This window comes from Mustela nigripes, chromosome 10 (assembly GCF_022355385.1).
Source record: "Mustela nigripes isolate SB6536 chromosome 10, MUSNIG.SB6536, whole genome shotgun sequence".
NCBI lineage: Eukaryota > Metazoa > Chordata > Mammalia > Carnivora > Mustelidae > Mustela > Mustela nigripes.
This window is the reverse complement of record NC_081566.1, coordinates 18,126,070-18,134,874: the sequence shown is the minus strand read 5'-3', so window position 1 is coordinate 18,134,874 and position 8,805 is coordinate 18,126,070. Positions and strand designations below refer to the sequence as shown.

Below are 8,805 nucleotides of genomic sequence, written 5' to 3'. Positions count from 1 at the left end.
GGGGTGGGAGATGCAGGGTTTTGTCACTACTGCTCCTGTGCAAATGCGAAATCTGTACTCTCTCCACTGCCATCACCACCGAAAACAGCGACAACAACAAAAACTCCCCAGAAACCTTGCCACGCAGATCGCTTTCAGGCTGAACAGACAGATGTCTTCTAATTAGCATCTGTTAACCCTAGGGCTATTATTAAAAGTTGCTTTTTTTTGTTTTGTTTTATGGCAAAAGTGTCTTATAAGTAATATCATAATCATAAAGATGTCCAAATAAAGTAAACATTTCAAGTCCCTGCCCATGGCCAATATATTTCTGAATAACAACCAGAGTAGCAGTATTTCCCCCTCAGTAATGTTGGCATTTTACGGTTCTTCCACCTGCCTTGTTTTATCTGATCCTTTGGCATGGGTGAGGTAAACCGGCCTGATTTTACTGTCCTCACTTTACAGCGTGGAGGGGTGGCAGACATCGAGGCGCGTCTCCCTGACCTCCGCTGAGGAAGGGACCGGGTGAGGGATGTGTGGTAGGTCAGTCGGCAGCCTCGTATCAGCTCCTGGAGATTACCTCAGGGCCAAGAGCTGTCTCCCCCGAATCATGCCCTTCTCAAGGGAAACTGAGTCCCGAGGAGGGATAGGAAGGCCCAGCATTTCCGCCCACGGCAGGATCACCGTGATGTGCAACACTCACTCCAGAGCGCCTCCCCAGATGAGCCCAGGCTCCGTCACATCTGCATCACTGTGGAAACAATGCCTGAGCGTGTGACACCAAATCATCATGAGTCCATAACTGTTCACCTTGAGCTGGTCCCTGACACATGCACCAAGTAATAAGCTCAGGTGGGGCCAGTAATGATTCTTTAGAGAATCAAACGGGTCCATCCGGGATTGAGCAAAGTGGGAATAGCGGGCACAGACCGGCTGCAGAGCAGAGAGCTCGGACCCCTGTGGCACCTCCCACCCTTGGGTCAGGGGCCCTCCCTCAGCTCACATTCCTGGTCATGTGGGTGGTTCTCCACAACACGCCGAAGGAGGGCCAAGAAATACAGGCATGCTTTAAAGAGGGACTGGCGTGGCGTTTGTGGGCACGTACGTGTTGGTGACAGCTGCACTACGGTCTCACGCAGGCCCGGCACTGAAGAAGAAGGGCCGAGAGAAAATTCTGCTGATGAGCAGAGCTTGGAGCCGTGCACAAGGCCATCTACAAGGTCTGAGAAGAGAAGGGGTCTGAGGTTAGGATACATATGGGCTCACTTACTGGGGTCTAATTTTCACAGGAGTGATCTCTGATGTTTACCTAGCCTGAGGAGTGAGGGAGATTTTATTCTCCTTCCCTTGGGGGAGGCTCCTTTTTTTTTTTTTTTTTTTTTAAAGATTTTATTTATTTATTTATTTGAGAGAAGAATGAGCAGCAGAGGGGAAGGGAGAAGCAGTGTCCTCGCTGAGCAGGGAACCTGATGCCGGGCTCTATCCCAGGACGCTGGGATCATGATCTGAGCCAAAGGCAGACGCTTAACCAGCTGAGCCACCCAGGCGTCCTTTTACCTCAGGACTGACCTGGCTTCTCTCTGGGGTCCCTCCCTCAGCTCAGAGGGTTCCTCATTCGTTTAGGAGGCCACTGTATCCTTTGGGGAAGTTGACGGTTCAGGATGCCAGAAAGTACATGGCACGCATAGAGAACATATCAAAACCTAATGGCTTTTGAAACTTTATCCCCAGCTTGGGGTTATGGCCCCTCCTGGCACAGACTTCTGAGAAACCTGAACAAGGCCATGTGATTTTTCTGTACCGGACTTAGCTAATAATAATACAGATCTAAAGTAAATATACATCAGCATATGTGGAAAGTACACTGAAATTCACTCTATAGCAACATAGTCTAGTTTGGGGCAGGGGAGAAAAGGAGAGTCCTGATTCCCGACTTACTTGGTGGCTAAGTTAAGCATTCCAGTTCACAGAATTTACTGATGCTGCAGTTTATCTGCAGTCAGGTAGGGGAGAATGAAAAACTATGCTGATACCTTTCAAGAAACTTAAACAACAAGGGTCATTTCTTTATCATGGAAAGAAAGACTGGCCTAAAGAAACCTTGCCACTTTTGCTCCTGATTCTGTAGCTACCTCAAAATCCTCAAGGCCTCAGGAAAACCGAGTCAAAAATGGCTGAGAGACCCAGAGGGTAATGCTCTTGTTGCCAAAAATCCTTACAAAATTTAACTGGTACATCCGCAGGCAAGAATAATGATGACAATCATAGCAATCCCATTTAAAATAATCAAGTAAAACTGTTTTACATGGTTTTAAACCTTTCCTTTTGATAAGAAATACTTGGGGAGTATTAAAAAATACGTAAACACGTGGGCTCTGTTTTCTGAGACTGAGGTCAGTAGTTCTGGGGAGAGAGCTAGCATCTGCCTTTTTAAAAGAGCTCCCAGGAGGTCTCATGCATAGCCTTGGTAGGGAACCACTGAACTAGACCATGACTTAGTACCCGGTAATTGCTATCCCCACAGAAGAACATGCACTTGGCAGGAGGGAGCCTAAAGAAGCCTAAAGCCATCATCAAAAAGAGCTCTACAGAAATCAGGTAAACCAAAGCCTATTTTTAGTGATAACCCACGAGTCTCTATATTCAACAAAGATCCTGTGAGCCTTTCAAAATACCATATTATATATAAAAAAAAAAATCTACATTTCAGGTATTCATACCGAATTAATCATTAGTAATTAGACTATAAAATGCAAGGTTGTTATTTTACAATGTTTCTGATTCGAGTTCCGTAAATGGAAGGGAGAGCATATTCCCTATTGGGTGTGCTAATTATTATTAAAAAAAAAAAATCTCCTGTGCTGTTGCAACTGTCCCAGAGGATTCCTAAGACGGCCCAGGCTGCCTATGGACAGAGTGCAATAGTGGCAGCTCAGTATGGGGAGAAGCATTAGCCCGGAAGCCAGGCGATTTGGACCTTTGCCCTGTTTCTGACACCGAGTTAGTGAGCTAGTTAACGGAGATCCTTTTGCATCTATAAAATGGAGATAATAATGATTATTTAAATAGCTGGAAATGTAGTTGTGAGGCTAACTCAGATAAAAGCACTTTATAAAGAGTTGAGCATTTATATATTGTATCATTGTTACTCACTATGAGTTTTGTTATTCCATTATCATCCATTCACGTGCAACTGGACCCAGTTGAGTCTTAGTCTTGTGCAAAAGACCAATTTGGGAAATTACTCTTTTTTATTATAATCTCCATTCCTAAAGTCTTTATTTTTATTTTGATTATCATCCTACCTCGGTAGCAAACACAAAAACAAAGAACCAAAAGGAATGTCAACTAGGTGACCCCAGGAAAATGGCCCTGAAAGACAAAATTATTGTAAAGGGTCCTTCTCACCTACATGATCCAACAGTACTTTTTTGGACTCCCTTCAAGGCCCAAGGCAAAGCCAGTGACTTTGGGACACACGATCTCAACAGCAGAACTGTCCTCAGAGAGCTGTTGTTAGCAGGTGACGAGATAGTGAATATGACTCTGTGAACTGTGATGCACCAGGCACGTGTGGTGATGATGATGTTAGTGGTCGCCATAGAGACAACAGTGTTAATGACCGTGATACAGACCAACCAATGAGCCTTGAATACGTAGGTAAGAATATGAACCACTGGTCCCCACTCAAGTAGGAGATGCTCTGAAGGAGACAGGGCAGTGTCTGGAAAAGGAGTGTAAGTTATGAAGTGTGAAACCAAGGACTGATTCGTGAGGGAGCCTTAGGGTTCTAGGCCTCTACCCTAACCATTTCAAATCTGGGAAATGCCAAACAACCTGCAGGTAATCTTCATTGGCTTTTCTTCCTCACATGCCCCTTTCTAGATAGTTCGCTTGAAGCTTTGTCATGCATGTCTCTTGTTCATCTCAGTCCCTTTTCCCACACAACCTCAGTGGGTTCCACTCTCTGGACTGTGGGATCGGTGTCAACGCTGGTCAAGAGTTGGAGTGCAGAATGGAAGGAGCATGGCGGTGAGGAAGGCCTACCTACTTGCACCCAGGGATACTCATAAATTACGTGTTCTTACAGTCCCCTGACTGCTTACCTTCTAATGGCTCAGCTCTCTCAAGACGGCTACATAGAGGTCTCTCCTTTGAGAGGCAGGCATAGGAAAGCATTAGCAAACTACCCCAGGTTCTCAGAGCAGGTAGTTATAATTTCATTTTGGTTCGAAGATAAAAAAGACATCATAGAGGAAGAGCAGTGAGGGCACGCCGAAAAAATTCAATAAAAAACCAAACAACTGTGAGAGATGCATGAACCTTCCAAAGATGTTCACTTCCCCCCTGCCCCAGATTGAAGAAGAAAAGTATCATTATCCTGTCACAATATTCATTCCCCATCTTTTGGGTCTTTCATTCTGGCATTTGAGAACTTCTTCCTCTAACAGGACTTTTTTGAACCGAGAGCCATCGGCCCATTCCTAATTGATACATCTTGGATCAAAACAACCATGTAGAGGACAAACTCTCAGTTCTTCTGGATTGGGGTGGGAGGTCAGAGGTCAAAGACCATCGATCCCTCTCCCCAGCCATGAGCTGTCTCACTGGGTTAGCACAGAGCAGCGAATGGCCGTGAAGTCCTGTCTGCTGAGACATGTCAGCCTTGTGGCACTTGGCCAGGGACATAACTGTGCCGGGCCTGCTGGTGACGTCCCCTCTCTGTTAAGGACATGAGATGATTATATGGATGCTTACAACTTACAGTGGGGAATAACACCCCATCTACCTTCGTCACAGTCCTTGAAACTCAGTCCTCTAATGACAGGCTTTATCAAAGCATTTTTTGTTTTTTAATCTCCAGAAATTTTCCCCAACTCTATTGAGTTTCGTCTCTCTGGCTCCATCTTGCCCTGTGGGTTCTAGCACTAGTGTCTGGGACTTCTCTTAGAGCAAACTTTCTCATGAGAGTTTTGGGGTGAAGGAGTAGACATTCTTCATATTGACTCTTTTTATAGGAAGATTAGGCAAGAGTCCAAGAATGTAAATAGACAAGCCCAAGAGAATGTTTTGTGTGTGAGCAGATCCCGGAGTGTTTCCGGCTGCACTGGGCGCAGGGATGGAGCTCAACCAGAAACCCGGTGAAGGCTTACTCTCTTCATATCTCCCCAGGCTCACTGCGGAATGAAGCGATGGCTCCAAAGAGTCTCTTCCACAGGGTCCGGAAGGCCTCTTGCGGCAGACTGCTCTGGCTCTGTGGCTCCAGGCCTTCCTAGGAGGCCATGATGGGGAGTGGCACCAGAAATAAGGCAAGGACAAGCTTTCCTTTTCTTACCGGCACTTGTGAAGGCAAACTGAGAAGTGAGGTGAGGGGAAAGGGCTCGTGGGCGGGGTCAGGAAAGTTGAGGGAAAGAGAGAGAATGTAAAAGGTATGTAGAGGTCTTTGGGCCCGTTCACTAGAATGCTGCCAGGTGCAGAGAGGGTGTCTGCATGACCCTGCAAGGGGCTGAGGTGGCCCATGTGTTTATTCTGCATCAGAATTTCTAAATCCACACAGTAAGACTTTTCCTGTGCATATTTTTAAAGGCATTTTATTTATTTATTTGAGTGACAGAGTGAGAAGCACAAGCAGGGAAAGGGGCAAAGGGAGAGGAGAAGCAGACCCCCCGCTGAGCAGGGAGAGCCCGATGCGGGGCTCGATCCCAGGACCCTGGGATCACGACTGGAGCTGAAGGCGAACACTTAACTGATTGAGCCACCCAGGCACCTCTGTGTGTATATTTTTTAATGTATGTGTGTTTTTAAGTTAAAAGTGTGCGTGTACTTTTTTTAAATTAAGTTTTAAATTAGCCAGCAAAGTAATATGCACCTTTGCCAGTCAGAAGATACCTCCTGAGTGTCCTAGGGGACTACATTTAGCAGGTTTTAGCAATACTGCAATAAAGGTGAATAACTGAAAATGAGTGCTATGACCTATAGAAAGTTGGGTTCTCTTGTGAGTTTCTGGAACATTCCACAATAAAAAACCACCGGGAGCCTAGCTTCCTAAAAGCCAGTAGATAAAGGAGTTGGGCTGTTTCCCTTTGGAGAGACTAAGGGGTGACCAGATTTCATGAAGAAATATAAAACAAAATATAAAAAACGTTGCCTTCCATTTGCTTAGGACAAATTAAAGGTACATAAGCTGAAAACAGCAGCAGAGAGAATTTCATTTAAAAACAACAACAGCAACAACAACAAAAACACAACAACTCACTGATGCAAAAAAAAAAAAAAAAAAAAAAAAAAAATTGTGTCCTCTTGCCCTGGTAGCTGGATCTAGCCTCTGTGGGTCAACTAGTGTTGAACAGGAGAAGCATCTGAGCACAAAGGCATGGTAGATAGTTAGGCAGTTAGGTAAATAGGCTGAATGGTAGTTAGGTAAATAGACTGAATGCCATGAGAACCAGCCAATGTTCTGCTTCCATGAAGCTACCCTTCATAGTGGTCTGAGCACAGTGTTCTGGACACATCAAGCACGGTCCTGTTTTCCGAGCAGGCTGTCCAGAGGCCCACACTCTCCTCTCCCCACCATTGGCCAACAATGCCACCTTGGCCCCTGTGCCTGTGTGACTTACACCAAGTCCTCCCAGCCCTTCCTGCGGGGGGATCACGGCTTTAGCCGGTAGTATGCCCCATCGATGCCACCCGGTTCCTCCAAACGAGGCCCTTCCTGGTGAGCTGGGTGCAACGGCACCAGGCTGGTGGAGCCCAAGTAAAGAAGCTGTGTGAGCTGCAGCCCGGGGAGAAGTGTTGTGTGGTGGGGACCCTCTTCAAGGCCATGCCGCCCCAGGCACCCATCCTCTGGGAGACCAGCAAAGAGCACAGCCTGCTCTTCCAGCTCCCTCGGAGCAAATATAGCCACCCAGAGGATGAGCTGGTCTTGGAAGATGCATTGCAGTGCATCAGACTGGAAGCCACCCTGATGGGTGCAAGCCGGTCCCAGGGACAGTCCTGGCCGTGCTTGGCTTTGTGAGAGACAGGGGGACGTTTCTGGTGGAAGACCTCCCGCTTTGCAGAGCTCGCTCTTCAGAAGACTGCATCCCATCCTAACACAGGTTTGTGCTGCTGGTGTCGGGCTCGGGCCTAAGGGGAATTGGAGGCGAGAGCATGGTGACAGGGCAGCTGGGGGACGAGGGCAACAGTGCAGTGCTGCCCTCATGTCCTGGGTCATCTTTGTTGGCGCCCTCCTGAGCCACAACCCCCCAGAGCAGAGATTCCACTAATAAGGTATGTACTTAACCAAGCAAACCCAGGCAGCCAGCGTGGAGGCGGTCAAAATGCTGCAGCTGAGCACCTTGGTACCCACAGACCTGATGCCAGGCAAATCTGACCCAACCAAATACACGCTTCCCCAGCAACCCCTGCACACCCAGCATGTTCCCACTGGCCATTCCCTACTCTGCCCTCCCGCTGGTCCCCAATCCTTACCAAGCCTATGGAGTTAGATTGGAGTCAGACTCCTAATGACATCAGGACAGAACGGGAATGACATTTGCCAGTGCAGCAGCACGTAGGATCACTGGGAGATCCTAGAGTGGACCCTGTCTAGGGGGTCACATCAGTCCCACAGCTGCTGACACGAGGTTGTTACCCCTTCTACAAAACTGACCCTTTCAGCTTTCTGGAGTGCCCTCATGGCTCCTTTTGTGGGAACAAGCCCCCCACCCCAACCCGCCCCACCTGCTTCCCTGGCCCTCTTTGGCTGTAAAAATCTCTGGAGGCCCAGAGGACTAGAGGGTGCTGTTGGTGGCCGACCCAGACTTCAGCCCCAGCCCGGCGCAGACCACCTGCTTCGTAATTCTGCAGAGCCTGACCTGCCAGCCCATCAGCTTCTCAGGCTTCCCGGCAGAGAGGAAGGACCTGGGGGGGCCAGGGTTTGGGCCCCTGACTCACAGAGACCCCAGGCCATCTGTTCCCTGCAATGTTGGCTCTGCAGCAGCATTTGCTTTACAATAAAAAAAAGGGGTGGGTGGGTGCGAGGCAGGCGTGGCGCCAGTCCGGGTGGCAGCTGAGGCGGAGGCCGAGGAGGAGGCAGAAGGCCAACAGCCATGTCAGACAGCCCTGGGACCCATGCCCCAGTGGAATGCAGATGCCGCAGGGCACCCCGCCGCCACCGCACACGCCCCGCAGGAGCTGCTGGCTGGGGACAAGGTGCAGGGGGAGCTCATTCCTGAGAAGAAGGGCCTGGCCTGTTCCTGAAGCAGGTGGAATATGAAGCTTCCAGGCAGCCCTTCAAGGCCTCCGGGTACAGACCATACAAGGACTTCGCGGTTTTCCGAGACGCTGCTGCAGAGGCTCCCCTACTGCGGGGTGCCGGCCCTTCCATCCAGTCTGCGGTGAGCGCGGACTCATGCGGAACGTCTACAACAGCTTCCACAGGCTTCGTGATCTGGTGGAGCAGGTTGCTCCGAGCGCCCTCGACAGTCGCTGACCTTCTCCTGTTCGGGAAGGAGCTGATCGCTTTGGGGTCCGACAGGACCCCGCTCCCCTCCTGGGCCACTCTGAACAACAGTGCACGGGGTCCCTTCAGGCAGCGCTGAGAGGCCTGTCACAGAACCTTTGCTGCTTGCCCCAGGGCTGCCCAGCAGGACAAACAGGAAGAGAGTGAGAGGGTGAAAAATGGAAGCTCTTGGATTTGCTCCTGTCCTCTGAAGACCAGCGCGCCCGACACAGGACAGCCTCCTGCAGACGCCGGTGGTGAGTTGTGAGCTGAGCAGAGCCGGGAGAGTGGTCCAGAGGATGCACGCAGGGCCTTGTCTCCCTGTGCTGCCTGCACCGGGA

General features: G+C 49.3%; 1 pseudogene; it reads left to right on the top strand.

The window, feature by feature from the left end:
• Positions 1-4,008: 4,008 nt before the first annotated feature.
• LOC132025966 (DNA polymerase delta subunit 2-like) lies at positions 4,009-8,564 on the top strand (annotated as a pseudogene).
• Positions 8,565-8,805: the final 241 nt, after the last annotated feature.